A 20,933-nucleotide genomic window follows, 5' to 3' on the forward strand; every position below is an offset into this window, starting at 1 on the left:
AACACGCACCACTGGGCGAGTGCGGGGAGCAGGAACAGGGCATACCGGGTTGTGAAGGTACTCTGGAGAACTGGTGTGTATAGCCGGCATCAATTGCTCCGGAACTTTAACACATGTTTCAGGATGAGTACAAGGAACCGACACAGGTGGCATCAGACAGCTAACACGCTCCTCAGGGCGACTGCCTTGCATACTATTCCAAACCAACAGCTCTCTCTCTTCACTCTCCTCCAAGTTAATCAACAACTCCTCGAATGTCTCATAATCTCCCCTCCATTCACTCTCCTCCAATCTGTCCAATAACTCCTCAACATTCTCAGACTCACACCTCAACTTCGCCGACTGCTCCATCTGCCGGTATTCACGCTCTCCACGGTAAGCACGGGGAGTTGGCTCAGGTCTCCTACCTGGCTTAACACCACTCCCCGTGTACCCCCCCCAATACATTTTTGGGGCTGCCTCTCGGGCTTCCTTGCCAGCCGTGTTCCCTCGTATAGCCGGTTCCCTTTAGCAGCTGTCTCCGCTCTCCTGGCTGCCTCCACCTGTTCCCATGGGAGGCGATCCCTTCCAGCCAGGATCTCCTCCCATGTGTAGCAACCCTTGCCGTCCAGAATGTCCTCCCATGTCCATTCCTCCTTATAGCGCTGCTCCTGCTGCTGCTGCTGCTGCCTGTTACCACGCTGCTTGGTCCTTTTGTGGTGGGTGGTTCTGTAACGGTTTTCTTCGGTGGAAGAAGGAGAGGACCAAAGCGCAGCATGGTTAGTGTTCATCTTATTTTAATAAATCCAAAACTGAACACTACAAATACAAAAACAACAAACGTGAAAACCGAAACAGTTCTATCTGGTGCAGACACACAAAGACTGAAGACAACCACCCACAAAACCCAACCCACAAAACCCAACAGAAAACAGGCTACCTAAATATGGTTCCCAATCAGGGACAACGATTGACAGCTGCCTCTGATTGAGAACCATATCAGGCCAAACACAGAAAACCAACACAGAAATAGAAAACATAGATTACCCACCCAACTCACGCCCTGACCAACTAAAACAAAAGACAAAACAAAGGAACTAAGGTCAGAACGTGACATTTCTATTGAACATGCCATACAGCTGCCTCTGATTGAGAACCATATCAGGCCAAACACAGAAAACCAACACAGAAATAGAAAACATAGATTACCCACCCAACTCACGCCCTGACCAACTAAAACAAAAGACAAAACAAAGGAACTAAGGTCAGAACATGACATTTCTATTGAACATGCCATACTAATAAAGGCATTTTAATTAATTATATGAAGAGTGCCTTGGTCCTCCTTTCTTTTTGATGACGAATTTACCCCTTTTACCAAAGAGCACCTTCTATCTACCAAAATATACTATTGTGTACTTTAGTAGCGCTTCTCTTCCTCCTCTTTCTACAACTTATAATAGTCAACTGAAAGAATTGCACACTTCAGGAAACTCATTTCACAAAAGAGTTTTAAACTGCCCTAACGGCACCAGGGAATCCAGGTGTAATTTGTTTTGTAAGGTATTCCATAACTGTGGTGCATCAAAACCAAAGGCCAATTTACCAAACTTTGTGGAGACAAGGGAGACCTCAAGAGTTTGGTATCTCATATTTTTATATTTCAACAGGGAAGTGGGGTATGTTGGAAGCTTGTGGAGCAGAGCTTTGTAAAAAAATAAGGGAGTAATGATGTGATCTATGGGACTTTAGTGAGGTCCAGTCGACCTTCTGATACAGGATGCTGTCACACCCTGGTCTGTTTCACCTGTCCTTGTGATTGTCTCCACCCCCTCCAGGTGTCGCTTGTTTCCCCAGTGTACTTATCCCTGTGTTTCCTGTCTCTCTGTGCCAGTGTATTTATCCCTGTGTTTCCTGTCTCTCTGTGCCAGTGTATTTATCCCTGTGTTGCCAGTCTCTCTGTGCCAGTGTATTTATCCCTGTGTTTCCTGTCTCTCTGTGCCAGTTCGTCTTGTATGTCCAAGTCAACCAGCGTGTTTTTCCCGTGCTCCTGCCTTTTCGTTTCTCTTTTTGCTAGTCCTCCCGATTTTGACCCTTGTCTGTTTCTGGACTTTGTACCCACCTGCCTGACCATTCTGCCTGCCTTGACCTCGAGCCTGCCTGCCACTCTGTACCTCCTGGACTCTGAACTGGTTTTGACCTTTTGCCTGTCCACAACCATTCTCTTGCCTACTCCTTTTTGGATCAATAAATATCTAAGACCCCAACCATCTGCCTCCTGTGTCTGCATCTGGGTCTCGCCTTGTGCCCTGATAGATGCAGTGATGAATATTAAAATGGTCACCTGTAATAACGCGAAGGGTGCTATGGTAGACGGCATCCAAAGGTTTAAGAGTAGTGGCTGCTGCATTCTGGTAAATGGTATCACCCTAGTCAAGAACTGGCAGGAAAGCTGACTGTACAATCTGAATAGTTCACCAAAATTACACATAAAATCAAATCAAATCAAAAGTATTTATATAGCCCTTCTTACATATCTGATAGCTGATATCTCAAAGTGCTGTACAGAAACCCAGCATAAAACCCCAAACAGCAAGCAATGCAGGTGTAGAAGCACAGTGGCTAGGAAAAACTCCCTAGAAAGGCCAAAACCTATGAAGAAACCTAGAGAGGAACCAGGCTATGAGGGGTGGCCAGTCCACATTGGTTTCCTTACCCTGTAAGCAATCTATGTACAAGGTATGACAGCAATCCATGCTTTGGTTAAGTTTCCCTGGAAGTGGCTGACATGTTGGCATAAATCCCATTCAAGTCATGGGACCGATATTTAAAAAAAAAAGAATCTATAAGTGACTTTGGTGAGATTCACAATCAATTTTAAATACTTTCTAAACATTTGGACATGATGTGCGAAGAATGCTAATAGCGGTCCCATGACTTGAATGGGAATTGTGCCACAAATGCTAAAACGTTAGCATTTGAAAACAGTGCCAGGGAAACTAAACCAAAGCAAAGATTTCTGTCTTACCTTGTCCATAGACTGCTTACAGCAGGGGTAGACAACCCAGGTCCTTCATGTTTTTGATTTAACCAACCTTTAACACCAGGTGTGTTGAATTTAGGCAATCACTGAACTGATCAATTAGCTCAGTTGGTCAGGTGTGGTGCCTAGTTGGAATAGAATGTTGTAGTACCTGCGACACTCTAGGAACAGGGTTGCCTACACCTGGGTTACAAGGCAAGGAGACCAATATGTCATTTTGTAATTTGGGTGAACTATCCCTTTAAGCTCTTGATAGGTTTCTAAAAGATGTTGTGATGCTGCCTGGCTGTGTGTCTGCTCCCACTGCCCACGCACCAGCCAGTGACCCTGATTGCACACTCTGTTAATAGAAGCTTTTATCTACTCAGAAGCATCACATAGTCTCACACTTCAACTCTGTAGAGTGGTTAGCTACACCTACACATGAAACAGGTGAATTGACATCTTCATATACTTCAAGAGTGTTTTTAAAGTCTGATACAGCACCTTTTAAACCGTTACAGTTATATCTAATGTTGACTTAATGGAATTCAAGTAGTGTGTAAATTATTTTAATTGACATACTCCAATACCAATCAGGACAAAAACGTATTTAGCGTGTGTGGCTGGTGTATCTAGTCAGGTTATGTCTAAGAGGGAGAATTGTCATTTGATGTGTACGGGAACATGAAGTCATACGGTGTAATCATTAGCCTTCAAATATATATTATTAAATGGAGATAATTATGATCATCTCTAAATACCACATTAATGTTTTTCAATATATCCATTAAAAGTTCATGTCTATAATATCAATTCATACAAAATGAAGTGCATTTGATAAAGGGATGAACTCTCCAAACATAATATCCACCGAGTGCACAAAACATTAGGAACATATTCCTAATATTGAGTTGTGCCCCTTTTGCCCTCAGAACAGCCTCAATTCATCAGGGCATAGATTACAAGGTGTCGAAGTGTTCCACAGGGATGCTGGCCCATGTTGACTCCACTGCCTCCCACAGTTGTGCCAAGTTGGCTGGATGTCATTTGGGTGTTGGACCATTCTTGATCCACATGGGAGACTGATGAGCGTGACACACTCAAACCGGTGCGCCTGGCACCTACTACCATACCCCGTTCAAAGGCACTTAAATATTTTGTCTTGCCCATTCACCCTCTGAATGACACACACAATCCATGTCTCAATTGTCTCAATGCTTAAAAATCCTTCCTTAAACTGTCTCCTCCTCTTTAACTACACTGATTGAAGTGGATTTAACAAGTGACATCAATAAGGAACCTTAGCTTTCACCTGGATTCACCTCGTCAGTCTATGTCATGGAAAGTGCAGGTGTCCTTAATGTTTTGTACACTCAATGTATTGTCATGTCAAGTCAAATTGATTTAAAGTGCATTTTACAAGAGACACAGCACACTTTACACAACACACTTTTTCTGATTGGTTTAAAAAGAGGAACCAATCAGATTGCGTGGCCGGAACTAACTGTTTCATAATACTGAATCAAGACAAAAACCTCAAACTAAACTAACCCTAACCCTAACCCTCAAACTAAGTATTGTGAGATGAACACACTTTATACTTTCAAATTCCAAGGCTGTGACGTTTTGTTTACACCTTCACAAGGGCTTTGTGTTATTTTCTCTGAGAGAAACAACCTTTTGAAGGACTTTTGAGGGACCCAGTCTGTGGAATGTGGACAAACCTCAGTGTGCCTCTATGTTATGGGCCTCTATGCCATGTTACTAAGTCAGGTGTTTATACAATGTGGCCAAAGGTATAAAAAGAAAGGTTTTAAACCAGTGGAATATCAGATCCAGAGTAAGAGCAGCAGCAACAGCACAGAGAGCCAGCCAAAATGCCCAACATGAACAGCAGCATTGTCTTCTTCATGGGCCGCTCCTGTGAACGCACCTCCGACTGACCTGACATGTACTCCTGAGCCCTCCTCCCCATCACAATTTAAGTTGGTCATACTGGTCTTAGCAGACCCGGTATCAATACATGTGGTAAAGACACCAATGGAACGCAGCCCATTTGGAAAGAACAAGTACGCCGTCATTGGCGCACATTCAAAAAATCGGATCTTACTAAGTGGATATTCGTGATTTTTGTTTTCTAACAGGCCCACACTGTGGTTACTAAAACCATTAGAGACCAGTATGACCAACTTAAATTGTGATGGGAAGGAGGGCTCAGGAGTACATGTCAGGTCAGTCGGAGGTGCGTTCACAGGTGCGGCCCATGAAGAAGACAACGCTGCTGTTCATGTTGGGCATTTTGGCTGGCTCTCTGTGCTGTTGCTGCTGCTCTTACTCTGGAACTGATAATCTACTGGTTAAAAACCATTATTTTTATACAAAAACCTGACTCAGCAACCATAAAACTAACTCTACCCTAACCCTAACTCGACCCTAACCCTAACTCGACCCTAACCCTAACTCGACCCTAACCCTAACTCTACCCTAACCCTAACTCTACCCTAACCCTAACTCTACCCTAACCCTAACTCTGCCCTAACCCTAACTCTACCCTAAACCGAACTCTACCCTAACCCTAACTCTACCCTAACCCTAACCCTAACTCTACCCTAACCCTAACCCGAACCCTAACTCTACCCTAACCCTAACTCTACCCTAACCCTAACTCTCCCCTAACCCTAACTCTACCCTAACCTTAACTCTACCCTAACCCTAACTCTACCCTAACCCTAACTCTACCCTAGCCCTAACTCTACCCTAACCCTAACTGTACCCTAACCCTAAACCTAACTCTAACTCTACCCTAACCCTAACCCTAACTCTACCCCAATAATAATTATTCCCTAACTCTACCCTAACCCTAACTCTACCCTAACCCGAACTCTACCCTAACCCTAACTCTACCCTAAACCTAACTCTACCCTAAACCTAACTCTACCCTAACCCTAACTCTACCCTAACCCGAACTCTACCCTAACCCTAACTACACCCTAACCCTAACTACACCCTAACCCTAACTCTACCCTAACCCTAACTCTACCCTAACCCTAACTGTACCCTAACCCTAACTGTACCCTAACCCTAACTGTACCCTAACCCTAACTCTGCCCTAACCCTAACCCTAACTCTACCCTAACCCTAACTCTACCCTAACCCTAACTCTACCCTAACCCTGACTCTACCCTAACCCTAACTCTACCCTAACCCTAACTCTACCCTAACCCTAACCCTAACCCTAACTCTACCCTAACCCTAACTCGACCCTAACCCTAACTCTACCCTAACCCTAACTCTACCCCAACCCTAATGCTAGCTTCATGTCCACACCCCGGCTCAACCCTAACCCTAACCCTACCCTAACCCTAACTCTGCCCTAACACTACCCTAACCCTAACTCTACCCTAACCCTAACTCGACCCTAACCCTGACTCTACCCTAACCCTAACTCTACCCTAACCCTAACTCTACCCTAACCCTAACTCTACCCTAACCCTAACTCTGCCCTAACCCTAACTCTACCCTAAACCGAACTCTACCCTAACCCTAACTCTACCCTAACCCTAACCCTAACTCTACCCTAACCCTGACTCTACCCTAACCCTAACTCTACCCTAACCCTAACTCTACCCTAACCCTAACCCTAAACCTAACCCTAACCCTAACCCTAACCCTAACCCTAACCCTAACCCTAACCCTAACCCTAACCCTAACCCTAACCCTAACCCTACCCTAACCCTAACTGTACCCTAACCCTAAACCTAACTCTAACTCTACCCTAACCCTAACCCTAACTCTACCCCAATAATAATTATTCCCTAACTCTACCCTAACCCTAACTCTACCCTAACCCGAACTCTACCCTAACCCTAACTCTACCCTAAACCTAACTCTACCCTAACCCTAACTCTACCCTAACCCGAACTCTACCCTAACCCTAACTACACCCTAACCCTAACTCTACCCTAACCCTAACTCTACCCTAACCCTAACTCTACCCTAACCCTAACTGTACCCTAACCCTAACTCTGCCCTAACCCTAACCCTAACTCTACCCTAACCCTAACCCTAACTACCCTAACCCTAACCCTAACCCTAACCCTAACCCGAACCCTAACTCTACCCTAACCCTAACTCTACCCTAACCCTAACTCTCCCCTAACCCTAACTCTACCCTAACCTTAACTCTACCCTAACCCTAACTCTACCCTAACCCTAACTCTACCCCAACCCTAATCCTAGCTTCATGTCCACACCCCGGCTCAACCCTAACCCTAACCCTACCCTAACCCTAACTCTGCCCTAACACTACCCTAACCCTAACTCTACCCTAACCCTAACTCTACCCTAACCCTGACTCTACCCTAACCTAACTCTGCCCAAACCCTAACTACCCTAACCCGAACTCTACCCTAACCCTAACTCTACACCCTAACTCTCCCCTAACCCTAACTCTCCCCTAACCCTAACTCTGCCCTAACCCTAACTCTACCCTAACCTTAACTCTACCCTAACCCTAACTCTACCCTAACCCTAAACCTAGCTTCATGTCCACACCCCGGCTCAACCCTCATGGTTTTCCTTTATCTGTTTTAGTACACATCCATACTATACAGCACTTCACCATCAGCCATAGAGATACAGAATATTATCAGTAATCACAGAACCATGCAGGACATCACTAAGATTAACAGCTGAACCTTCTGGAGCAGCAGCCAATAAAGCTAGTGGAGCTGGCTATTGTTTAATGATATATTTACATTTTAAAGCTTGATTTAATTACACTCAGTGCCCTGCGACTCCTCTTCTCCTATAAAAAAGACAGGATGAGAGAGGGAGGATGAGAAGTGCTGAGATGAGCTGGGTGCCCTAACTGTCTGTGGGGTAGTTTATGTAGAGGACATGGGTTTTGTTGAGGTTGATGCGCTTCAATGACACCAGTATTACAGAAAATATAGTCATATATTTAGTCAGTATAGACAGTAAGATAGATATGTGTCCGATTATATTCCCACATGGGAAATAGCGCTCCCATGCTCCTCCTAATCTGATAGTTCTTATTGGCATGACACCATGAGGAAGATAACATGAATGTGTTTACCATTTTCATTACACCAGTATTCTTTTTACTTCACCTCTATTTGTTAATGATAGCATCTTCCCATCTTAAGATCTCCTGGCGATGTTCTTATCAGGCGGTTGAATAACTTAATTCTAATGAGTTGAGTTGTTTGGTTTCCTGATGCTTTTTGATAACCTTGAAATGTTAATAATGTGGAAACTGCTTTCGATATATAACGCCATGAATCGGAAGCACAGAGAAATGAAATGTAATTATTAATATTGCTATTGCTATTACATGTTATTACTATGCTGTTACTATGGTATTACATCATGTATTACTATTTGTTACTGTAAAACGGTTACTCTGACAGGTTCCGGCTCCCTCCAGATTGAGATTGTAAATCAGTAACTATTGCTAATCTACCTAATGCAGTCAATACACTACACACAGTCACATGGCTCTGAAAACATGCCTGTTCATTACATTCCTAAAATAGTCTGCATACCAACGAGGGCACAATTAGAAAAGCTTTCCGTCCCTGGGTGTGCTCCAACCACCAACCTTTAGATTAACAGTCTAACGCGTTAGCCAATTGCGCCACAGAGACAGCTGAGAGAGCATATAGACACACAGCATAAATAAATGCTGTCCTTGGTGCTGAAACCACTCTCTGTTGCACTCTCACTCTAGCCTGAGCTTTGCAGCTGTTTCAGCCAGTCGCTGTTCCTCATTCCTGCTCCTAGAGAGCCACAGGGTTTTTTATTTAAATTTTTACAGTGTGTATTTATGTGTTTGTGTTCAGGTATGCTTGCGTGTGAGCTGAATACTTGCGTGTGTGCTGAATTATCCCTCTGATAGGATAATTACTGCAGATGACTCCCACACACACATAACCTTGAAAACACACACACACACCAGACAGGAGGATGAGTCACACTCTCTGCCCTTTCATTGCTCTTTATATCACCACCCAGCTCTTAGTATAGCTGCTAACCTACCTACCTACCTAGTGTGTGTGTGTGTGTGTGTGTGTGTCTGTGTCCGTGTGCATGCACACGTGTGTGTTTTCAGTGAACCTGTCCTTTGCATTTAGCGCAGCCCTTACCTGTAGGAAAGGTCAGAATGCTTAGCAGGATTATTTGTTTGCAGCTTGAAGCATTTGGACTTTAACTAATTCACAGTCAATATAGACTCTGACACTGTGGCATCATTCCAAGCCCTTTCTCCTGATAGAGACTCAGAGGTGTTTTTTAAAGAGACCTTAGTCTGCTAGATAAGAATGGATGAGATACAGGATAATAAACAAAAGCAAAGAAGCTGGACCCAGGTTATGATTCTTCCTATCCCCTTGTCTGTCTGCGGGGGAGAGCGAATGAGGGAGAATGGGAGAGAATGAAGGAAACTGAAGGAGCACCAATATTAACTCAAATGGGAGTGTGACCAAGCTCAGTAAATGGAAAACTGTCTTTCATCATAACTAAAGTGTCCTCCCCACGACCCTGCGGCTGAAATTAACATGGCGGGGACTCCAAGGAAAATAGTTTCAATTTACTTCTAAGTGGAGTAGCATTGATTCTTGGTTTAACAGTAGGTCCTGGAGGCTCAGAGCGCTCTTTCTCTCTCTTTTCCTCTCTTCGTCTTTTCCCTGACTTTATCTCGCTATCTCTCTTTCTTTCTCTGGTAGACTTGCAGGACATTAATGAGGAATTGCTCTTGTGTTCGCAAATCGTATATAGCTTAATTAATTTATATTGGATTCATGTTGTTAATCAAACATGTTAAATGATTGAAACTGAATAGCTGGCATACAGTTTAATTTCCTGTGAAATCCTGTGTAAAATTGTCAAGTAAATATGTGAAACATGAATGGAACAGTCCATTTGTTTTTGATTATATCAGCTTACCTAATGAACATACCATTTTATTTTCAGGTTATTGGCTGTGTGTATCCCTATCATGTCTGACTGTCTGTAGCACCAGCATACTGTCTTTGCCTGCGTTTAGGTATTTCCTCCAGCACCTGTCCCTATGGGGTTGCGTGTGTTGTATGTAGCATGTTGCATGGAGCGTGACAGTGTTCCCCTGGGACCAGAGGTGAGAAGGTAACTGCCTCACACACACGCACACGCACACGCACACGCACACGCACACACACACACACACACACACACACACACACACACACACACACACACACACACACACACACACACAATCACAAACACACACACACACACACACACACACACACTTAGCCTCAGGCAAGTTCACACTCAACACACTAGCTGCCAGCTGGTTGATGGCACGGCAGGTTATGAAAGAGTTTAAAAAACATGACCTACACTGAACAAAAATATAAACGCAACATGCAACAATTTCAAAGATTTTACTGAGTTACAGTTCATATAAGGAAATCAGTCAATTGAAATAAACTCATTAGGCCCTAATCTATGGATTTCACATGACTGGGAGTAAAGATGTGCATATGTTGGTCACATATGCCTTTTAAAAAACTAGGGGCGTGGATCAGAAAACCAGTCACTATCTGGTGTGACCCCCATTTGCCTCATGCACATTTCCTTCACATAGAGTTTATCAGGCTGTTGATTGTGCCCTGTGAAATGTTGTCCCACTCCTTTTCAATGGCTGTGCGAAGTTGCTAGAAATTGGCAGCAATTGGAACACGCTGTCATATACATTGATCCAGAGCCTCCCAAACATGCTCAATGGGTGACATGTCTGGTGAGTATGCAGACCAGAACATTTTCAGCTTTCAGGAATTGTGTACAGATCCTTGCGACATGGGGCCGTGCATTATCATGCTGAAACATGAGGTGATGGCGGCGGATAAATAATAATTCCACGTGACCTTGAGTCACGGTAATCTCCTTTTATGCACTCTGGACATGCATTGTTAGTACCCAACTTGCTAACTACCATCAGGTCCAAATGGCCTGGTACTCCGCACTCTATTGTCCCTTCATCAGGTCCTAATGGTCTGTTACTCGGGCTCTATTGTCCCTCCATCAGGTCCTAATGGTCTGGTACTCAGGGCTCTGTTGTCCCTCCATCAGGTCCTAATGGTCTGTTACTCAGGGCTCTGTTGTCCCTCCATCAGGTCCTAATGGCCTGGTACTCAGGGCTCTGTTGTCCCTCCATCAGGTCCTAATGGTCTGTTACTCAGGGCTCTGTTGTCCCTCCATCAGGTCCTAATGGTCTGTTACTCAGGGCTCTGTTGTCCCTCCATCAGGTCCTAATGGCCTGGTACTCAGGGCACTATTGTCCCTCTAACCACTCTGACATCAATGCAAATGCAATCAAAAATCACATAAAACACTTGTCATCAAAACAGTATGTGCTTTTAAAACTCACCTCACTGTGATGATCAGTTTGAAGAAAGAAGTTCAACAGCAGGTTGAAACTGAGTGTAAAACATGGTTGTGGATGTTATTTCAATGCTTAACACAACGAAATGGACAGCACTTTCTAATGTGATTATTAATTCAAAACACCATATGCATATTAGAGATTTTGCATATGCATAGGCCTATATAAGAGCCCCAGCCCATAATACAATATACATTTTTACACATGGCAGATATTATTTCGAATGGCAAAACATTTAAATAAAACATTTTAAGATGTCTTTGGTACATAATTGGCCAAGCCTACACTCCCAAATTAAACAATTTCTAGTGATGGCCTTTGAGTGTGGACTGTATTATTATGCATATTGGATGGACTGGTTACCTTATGCTACGCTCCAAACTTTCTATTCATGAGTTTGGGATATAACTTATAGGCCTAGACGATGCTGTTGGTTTATTGATTGTGCAGGGTGGCTTCTAGAGTTAGCCTACAATTGTAGTGTATTTGATTTTGAATAGCCTAGTAATGAGCATTTTTGATATTTTCATAATGAATAGACTGACACATTACCGTTAGCTACAGAATCTCACCTCCGTTTGTTTCCATCTCCTCCTCTCTCTCATTCATTCCGCGCAGTAATGAAATATGTTTTTTTGTGAAAACATATTATTATTGATGTTCACGAACAGATTTGACTTGGTTTCCCAAGCATTGGGTAGCTGCAGGAACAGGGTTGGAGAGCCAATGGCATACAGAGTTTGGGTGGAATATCACCTGTCGAATAGCGAGAGGCTGAATGCTCATCAAACAGTGGTTGATGCATGGAGTGAGATAACCGGTGGGAAAGTGGCCTCCGTTCCCTATTGAGTGTATACAGAATACACATATTTTCCCCCTGCCCCTGTTCATGACCATTTGATAATGGTCCATTCTAACTCATTTTTTTAAAAACGTAGTAGTAAAGACAAGATTAAATTGAGAATAGTCTGATGGGTGAAAATATGATCACTTGATGAGAGAACAGTGTGTGCAGCCTGGGGCAAGGAACAGAGCGCAAGCTTTTTTTGCGTTGTTCTCAAATCATCAATAGCCTACAGTCGCATCATGCAGCCCATATATCTTCTGATTTCTAAGACATCCTAAGGTTTGTGTCATTCACAACTGAAGTTGGAAAATAACTCTTTAAATCTGGTGCTGACTGGTTGCTGACTGGGTGCTGACTGGATACTGACTGGGTGCTGACTAGGTGCTGACTGGATGCTGACTGGTTGCTGACTGGATACTGACTGGGTGCTGACTAGGTGCTGACTGGATGCTGACTGGGTGCTGACTGGGTGCTGACTGGATACTGACTGGGTGCTGACTAGGTGCTGACTGGATGCTGACTGGTTGCTGACTGGGTGCTGACTGGATACTGACTGGGTGCTGACTAGGTGCTGACTGGATGCTGACTGGTTGCTGACTGGGTGCTGACTGGATACTGACTGGGTGCTGACTAGGTGCTGACTGGATGCTGACTGGGTGCTGACTGGATGCTGACTGGGTGCTGACTGGATGCTGACTAGGTGCTGACTAGGTGCTGACTGGGTGCTGACTAGGTGCTGACTGGATGCTGACTGGGTGCTGACTGGATGCTGACTGGGTGCTGACTGGATGCTGACTGGGTGCTGACTAGGTGCTGACTAGGTGCTGACTGGGTGCTGACTAGGTGCTGACTGGATGCTGACTGGATGCTGACTGGATGCTGACTGGGTGCTGACTAGGTGCTGACTAGGTGCTGACTAGGTGCTGACTGGATGCTGACTGGGTGCTGACTGGGTGCTGACTAGGTGCTGACTGGATGCTGACTGGGTGCTGACTAGGTGCTGACTGGGTGCTGACTGGGTGCTGACTAGGTGCTGACTAGGTGCTGACTAGGTGCTGACTAGGTGCTGACTGGGTGCTGACTAGGTGCTGACTGGATGCTGACTGGGTGCTGACTAGGTGCTGACTAGGTGCTGACTAGGTGCTGACTAGGTGCTGACTAGGTGCTGACTAGGTGCTGACTGGGTGCTGACTAGGTGCTGACTAGGTGCTGACTAGGTGCTGACTAGGTGCTGACTGGGTGCTGACTGGATGCTGACTAGGTGCTGACTAGGTGCTGACTAGGTGCTGACTGGGTGCTGACTGGGTGCTGACTGGGTGCTGACTAGGTGCTGACTGGGTGCTGACTGGATGCTGACTAGGTGCTGACTAGGTGCTGACTGGGTGCTGACTGGATGCTGACTAGGTGCTGACTGGGTGCTGACTGGGTGCTGACTGGGTGCTGACTGGTTGCTGACTGGATGCTGACTAGGTGCTGACTAGGTGCTGACTGGGTGCTGACTAGGTGCTGACTGGGTCCTAACTGGGTGCTGACTGGATGCTGACTAGGTGCTGACTGGGTGCTGACTGGATGCTGACTAGGTGCTGACTAGGTGCTGACTGGGTGCTGACTGGGTGCTGACTAGGTGCTGACTAGGTGCTGACTAGGTGCTGACTAGGTGCTGACTGGGTGCTGACTAGGTGCTGACTGGATGCTGACTGGATGCTGACTGGGTGCTGACTAGGTGCTGACTAGGTGCTGACTGGATGCTGACTGGATGCTGACTGGATGCTGACTGGATGCTGACTGGGTGCTGACTAGGTGCTGACTAGGTGCTGACTAGGTGCTGACTGGGTGCTGACTGGATGCTGACTAGGTGCTGACTAGGTGCTGACTAGGTGCTGACTGGGTGCTGACTGGGTGCTGACTGGGTGCTGACTAGGTGCTGACTGGGTGCTGACTGGATGCTGACTAGGTGCTGACTAGGTGCTGACTAGGTGCTGACTGGGTGCTGACTGGATGCTGACTAGGTGCTGACTGGGTGCTGACTGGGTGCTGACTGGGTGCTGACTGGGTGCTGACTGGGTGCTGACTGGGTGCTGACTGGTTGCTGACTGGATGCTGACCAGGTGCTGACTAGGTGCTGACTGGGTGCTGACTAGGTGCTGACTGGGTCCTAACTGGGTGCTGACTGGATGCTGACTAGGTGCTGACTGGGTGCTGACTGGATGCTGACTAGGTGCTGACTAGGTGCTGACTGGGTGCTGACTACTGGATGCTGACTAGGTGCTGACTAGGTGCTGACTGGGTGCTGACTGGATGCTGACTGGATGCTGACTAGGTGCTGACTAGGTGCTGACTGGGTGCTGACTAGGTGCTGACTGGATGCTGACTGGATGCTGACTAGGTGCTGACTGGATGCTGACTGGATGCTGACTAGGTGCTGACTAGGTGCTGACTGGATGCTGACTGGATGCTGACTGGGTGCTTACTGGATGCTGACTGGGTGCTGACTGGATGCTGACTGGATGCTGACTAGGTGCTGACTGGATGCTTACTGGGTGCTGACTGGTAGCTGACTGGATGATGACTGGATACTGACTGGATGCTGACTGGATACTGACTGGATGCTGACTGGATGCTGACTAGGTGCTGACTGGATGCTGACTGGGTGCTGACTGGATGCTGACTGGATACTGACTGGATGCTGACTGGGTGCTGACTGGGTGCTGACTGGTAGCTGACTGGTAGCTGACTGGATACTGACTGGTAGCTGACTGGGTGCTGACTGGGTGCTGACTGGTAGCTGACTGGTAGCTGACTGGATATTGACTGGATGCTGACTGGGTGCTGACTGGGTGCTGACTGGTAGCTGACTGGGTGCTGACTGGATGCTGACTGGGTGCTGACTAGGTGCTGACTGGATACTGACTGGTAGCTGACTGGGTGCTGACTGGATGCTGACTGGGTGCTGACTGGATACTGACTGGGTGCTGACTGGATGCTGACTGGGTGCTGACTGGGTGCTGACTGGTAGCTGACTGGTAGCTGACTGGATAATGACTGGTAGCTGACTGGGTGCTGACTGGGTGCTGACTGGTAGCTGACTGGGTGCTGACTGGGAGCTGACTAGGTGCTGACTAGGTGCTGACTAGGTGCTGACTGGTAGCTGACTGGTAGCTGACTGGATGCTGACTGGTTGCTGACTGGATACTGTCTGGGTGCTGACTGGGTGCTGACTGGTTGCTGACTGGGTGCTGACTGGATGCTGACTGGATGCTGACTGGGTGCTGACTGGGTGCTGACTGGTAGCTGACTGGTAGCTGACTGGATGCTGACTGGTTGCTGACTGGATACTGTCTGGGTGCTGACTGGGTGCTGACTGGTTGCTGACTGGGTGCTGACTGGATATTGACTGGGTGCTGACTGGATGCTGACTGGGTGCTGACTGGGTGCTGACTGGTAGCTGACTGGTAGCTGACTGGATAATGACTGGTAGCTGACTGGGTGCTGACTGGGTGCTGACTGGTAGCTGACTGGGTGCTGACTGGGAGCTGACTAGGTGCTGACTAGGTGCTGACTAGGTGCTGACTGGTAGCTGACTGGTAGCTGACTGGATGCTGACTGGTTGCTGACTGGATACTGTCTGGGTGCTGACTGGGTGCTGACTGGTTGCTGACTGGGTGCTGACTGGATGCTGACTGGATACTGTCTGGGTGCTGACTGGGTGCTGACTGGTTGCTGACTGGGTGCTGACTGGATACTGACTGGGTGCTGACTGGGTGCTGACTGGGTGCTGACTGGGTGCTGACTAGGTGCTGACTAGGTGCTGACTGGGTGCTGACTGGATGCTGACTGGATGCTGACTGGATGCTGACTGGGTGCTGACTAGGTGCTGACTAGGTGCTGACTAGGTGCTGACTGGGTGCTGACTGGATGCTGACTAGGTGCTGACTAGGTGCTGACTAGGTGCTGACTGGGTGCTGACTGGGTGCTGACTGGGTGCTGACTAGGTGCTGACTGGGTGCTGACTGGATGCTGACTAGGTGCTGACTAGGTGCTGACTAGGTGCTGACTGGGTGCTGACTGGATGCTGACTAGGTGCTGACTGGGTGCTGACTGGGTGCTGACTGGGTGCTGACTGGGTGCTGACTGGGTGCTGACTGGTTGCTGACTGGATGCTGACCAGGTGCTGACTAGGTGCTGACTGGGTGCTGACTAGGTGCTGACTGGGTCCTAACTGGGTGCTGACTGGATGCTGACTAGGTGCTGACTGGGTGCTGACTGGATGCTGACTAGGTGCTGACTAGGTGCTGACTGGGTGCTGACTACTGGGTGCTGACTAGGTGCTGACTAGGTGCTGACTGGGTGCTGACTGGATGCTGACTGGATGCTGACTAGGTGCTGACTAGGTGCTGACTGGGTGCTGACTAGGTGCTGACTGGATGCTGACTGGATGCTGACTAGGTGCTGACTGGATGCTGACTAGGTGCTGACTAGGTGCTGACTGGATGCTGACTGGATGCTGACTGGGTGCTTACTGGATGCTGACTGGGTGCTGACTGGATGCTGACTGGATGCTGACTAGGTGCTGACTGGATGCTTACTGGGTGCTGACTGGTAGCTGACTGGATGATGACTGGATACTGACTGGATGCTGACTGGATACTGACTGGATGCTGACTGGATGCTGACTAGGTGCTGACTGGATGCTGACTGGGTGCTGACTGGATGCTGACTGGATACTGACTGGATGCTGACTGGGTGCTGACTGGGTGCTGACTGGTAGCTGACTGGTAGCTGACTGGATACTGACTGGTAGCTGACTGGGTGCTGACTGGGTGCTGACTGGTAGCTGACTGGTAGCTGACTGGATATTGACTGGATGCTGACTGGGTGCTGACTGGTAGCTGACTGGGTGCTGACTGGATGCTGACTGGGTGCTGACTAGGTGCTGACTGGATACTGACTGGTAGCTGACTGGGTGCTGACTGGATGCTGACTGGGTGCTGACTGGATACTGACTGGGTGCTGACTGGATGCTGACTGGGTGCTGACTGGGTGCTGACTGGTAGCTGACTGGTAGCTGACTGGATAATGACTGGTAGCTGACTGGTAGCTGACTGGATAATGACTGGTAGCTGACTGGGTGCTGACTGGGTGCTGACTGGTAGCTGACTGGGTGCTGACTGGGAGCTGACTAGGTGCTGACTAGGTGCTGACTAGGTGCTGACTGGTAGCTGACTGGTAGCTGACTGGATGCTGACTGGTTGCTGACTGGATACTGTCTGGGTGCTGACTGGGTGCTGACTGGTTGCTGACTGGGTGCTGACTGGATGCTGACTGGATGCTGACTGGGTGCTGACTGGGTGCTGACTGGTAGCTGACTGGTAGCTGACTGGATGCTGACTGGTTGCTGACTGGATACTGTCTGGGTGCTGACTGGGTGCTGACTGGTTGCTGACTGGGTGCTGACTGGATATTGACTGGGTGCTGACTGGGTGCTGACTGGATGCTGACTGGATGCTGACTGGATACTGTCTGGGTGCTGACTGGGTGCTGACTGGTTGCTGACTGGGTGCTGACTGGATGCTGACTGGATACTGTCTGGGTGCTGACTGGGTGCTGACTGGTTGCTGACTGGGTGCTGACTGGATGCTGGATGGTGCTGTAAAAGGAGTGTATACATTGACCCTAACATCCTCTGAATTATCTCCCATTGCCTTTATGGATCACACAGCAGCCCTGGTCAATACTACTGGGGCTGCTGGTGCTGCTGGGGCTCCCCCACACCCCGAACCCGAACCCACACACACACATGTGCACAGACACACACGCACACAGTGACAGATATTGACATTCCCCAGGCTGGAGACAGTATTGATTTCCCAGTCAGAGATACAGAGACAAAAACACACTGACTAGAGGGCATCAAAACACAGTGTCTGCAGACCAGAACACACATTACCATCTCCAACACTGCTTTTGAAGCACTACAATATATTCCAAAAACATAGACTTGAAAAAAAATTCCATTGATGGAGCAGTATGGAAAGAAACGTAATTTGATTCTGAAGATGTCCATGTGCTAGCTAGAGAGAGAGAGACAGAGAGAGAGAGAGAGAGTCAAATCCGTAGATTTAGTGCTAACCTTGATCAGGTGGCCAGAGGTTATTAGTGCCAGTATCATCTGTAAGTTGAAAAGCGTTTATCCGTTATAATTGATGATGCAATTACTGTCTATGTAAGCTAATTCCCTGCTTCTCCACTTCTAGTACTGAGGCCATACATCTCACCCCTACACACACACACACACACACACACACACACACACACACACACACACACACACACACACACACACACACACACACACACACACACACACACACACACACACACACACACACACGCTGCCCTATCACCACTACCTGCCTCAGCCTCATCTGTCCACACCTGTCATCTCCTAAGGGACCTCTGCTGGGATAAGGACTATCTCTCGCTGGCTTTTCTTCCTGTTGTAGAGGAAAAGTGGCAGAATATTCTCCAGAACTGACTGTACTCTACATTAACTCTTATCAAAGACCATATAATTGAAAGGAAATTCAGAATATCACAAATGTGTTCCCCATATCTTGGAAATACCTATAACCCATTCTCAGTGATAAAAGCTCCTTCACACACCTGCATCTCCCACCAGAGTCATTATCTCTGTAGGGATGTTCCATCAGTATTTCGGACAAGTCGACCTTTGTCTAAGACATTGAGTCCATGGAGTCAGTTTGAGTTCTGAAAAACAAACTCTTTATCTAATTAGAGACTTGCTACCACCTGGGTTACTCCCTGATTATAATACACACATGCAACCCAGCTAGTTAATATGCCACAGCTTTTACTGTTATTAGGGGGTCTGTTATGCAAACAGATGCTACGTCAGCAGGTGGGCTCTGAGTGCACAACACACACACAAACACACACACAGGACCCCCAGGGTCCTAAAGTACTGAGTTGGCATGGAAACCAAGTGATCTGACTGGTGTGTGATTGACACCACAACCTCAAACTCAAAAACAGAGGATAAACACATTACCTCGTAGAACAGAGCAAGACAGCCCCGAGTCACACTTACAAACTTCACACATATCACAGAGAGGAATCAAACAGAAGCAGTGTGGTGTATGAGAGGATCTGTGTATGCTTGGAGCCAGAGGCCTGACAGCAGACTACACTATGTCAGAGGAATTGTATGGAGTGTCTAAAGTACTGAAACAAAAGTTCTTTAGATATATTCTGGGTGTGCTGTCAGATGACTAGTAGAGAACCATATTATCTCATCTGAAACGTGAAACATATGCTCGTCCTAACACTAAGCAACCACAACAACTCAATTCAATTGTACACATTCAAAGTAATTGCAAATGTGTATGTAACAAAATTATGTGCCTTTGTCTCTCTTTGGTATGTCAGTCAGGGTGGAGCCTGGGGGCCTGGAGGCCTATAGAACCCTGACAAACAGATAGACAGACTGTGGTATTATACACTGTAATGGAAAACGGTCATTTATACATACATTTTTGTAATTATCAACAGTAAAAAAAACTCTGAAACATTTAACTCCAGCATTCTGTAAATTATTGTGCATTGTGGGAAAAGTGCTGTATCTCGAAGGGTACTGTAATTCCACCCCACAGAATACAGTACCGTACTGTATGTTTGGAGTGACAAGAACATTTTGACAACTAATGGATGCATGGTTTTGTAGTTTCTGGCTCATTAACACATTTTGATGTGTGCCTTGTAAGATGCTATAATTGATGCGACCTCCTATGTGGTTATAGTGCCACATTCATTAAAAATGTATAGGGGACAGATTAGAGTGGCAGTAAATCTTCAACTTTAAATGGCTGAGCATTTTGCCATGTCCTTTTGCCAGTTTGGAAGCCTTTGTTACAGCTTCTAGAAGTGCAAGTGATATAAAACACCAAATATTAATTAATATGCTGTAATGTGCAAACACTTTACTAAGCAGCCAACCTGCTTCCACAAATACCTTGTAATTACAGTAAAATACTGTGAAATACAAACCCCTTCCCTCAATAAATGTAATTCTTCCTTCCTTCCATTCATTCATTCATTCTGATTACGGTAGCATTTATTTTTTTACAGTACATTTTACAGTGGTGTACTGTGTGTCATTACACAGTTCTTGCTTTGATACTGTATTTAAAATACAGTAGGTGCACTGTTATATGAAATACAGAATTTTACTTGCCCCCGAGCTGCCTGTAAGTAACTTTCAAATTCATAGTAACCTGTGTGTCTATCATCATGAAGTACAGGTGTGAAGCCTCTAATCCTCCTGATGAATCTCACCACCTGTCTGTCCCCAACAGAACGAGGGAAAGCTTTACCAACCAGAAAGGAGTGATGAATTCCCTGGAGTGGTGGAGAGGTGTTTGAAACGAGAGGTGTGAAATAACATCAGCTCCTTTCTCCTGTCGAAGATAAACAAAGAGATAGAAGTCAGTTAACTTTACAACACAAGGCCTCAAGCTAGGCTTCATATAAATTATCGTATAACTACATTTATTGGCCATACTAAAGTGCCTTGGAGTCCATCTTGTTTACTTGTTTATGTTCGGGTGCTGATGCAG

At 46.6% G+C, this 20,933-nt stretch overlaps 1 non-coding gene across 1 annotated transcript; it reads right to left on the minus strand.

The window, feature by feature from the left end:
* Positions 1 to 8,599: 8,599 nt before the first annotated feature.
* Positions 8,600 to 8,673, minus strand: trnan-guu (transfer RNA asparagine (anticodon GUU)). Its single transcript has one exon. It is a non-coding gene; the product is annotated as a tRNA-Asn (tRNA).
* Positions 8,674 to 20,933: the final 12,260 nt, after the last annotated feature.

Source organism: Salvelinus alpinus, chromosome 20 (genome assembly GCF_045679555.1).
Source record: "Salvelinus alpinus chromosome 20, SLU_Salpinus.1, whole genome shotgun sequence".
Taxonomy (NCBI): Eukaryota; Metazoa; Chordata; class Actinopteri; order Salmoniformes; family Salmonidae; genus Salvelinus; species Salvelinus alpinus.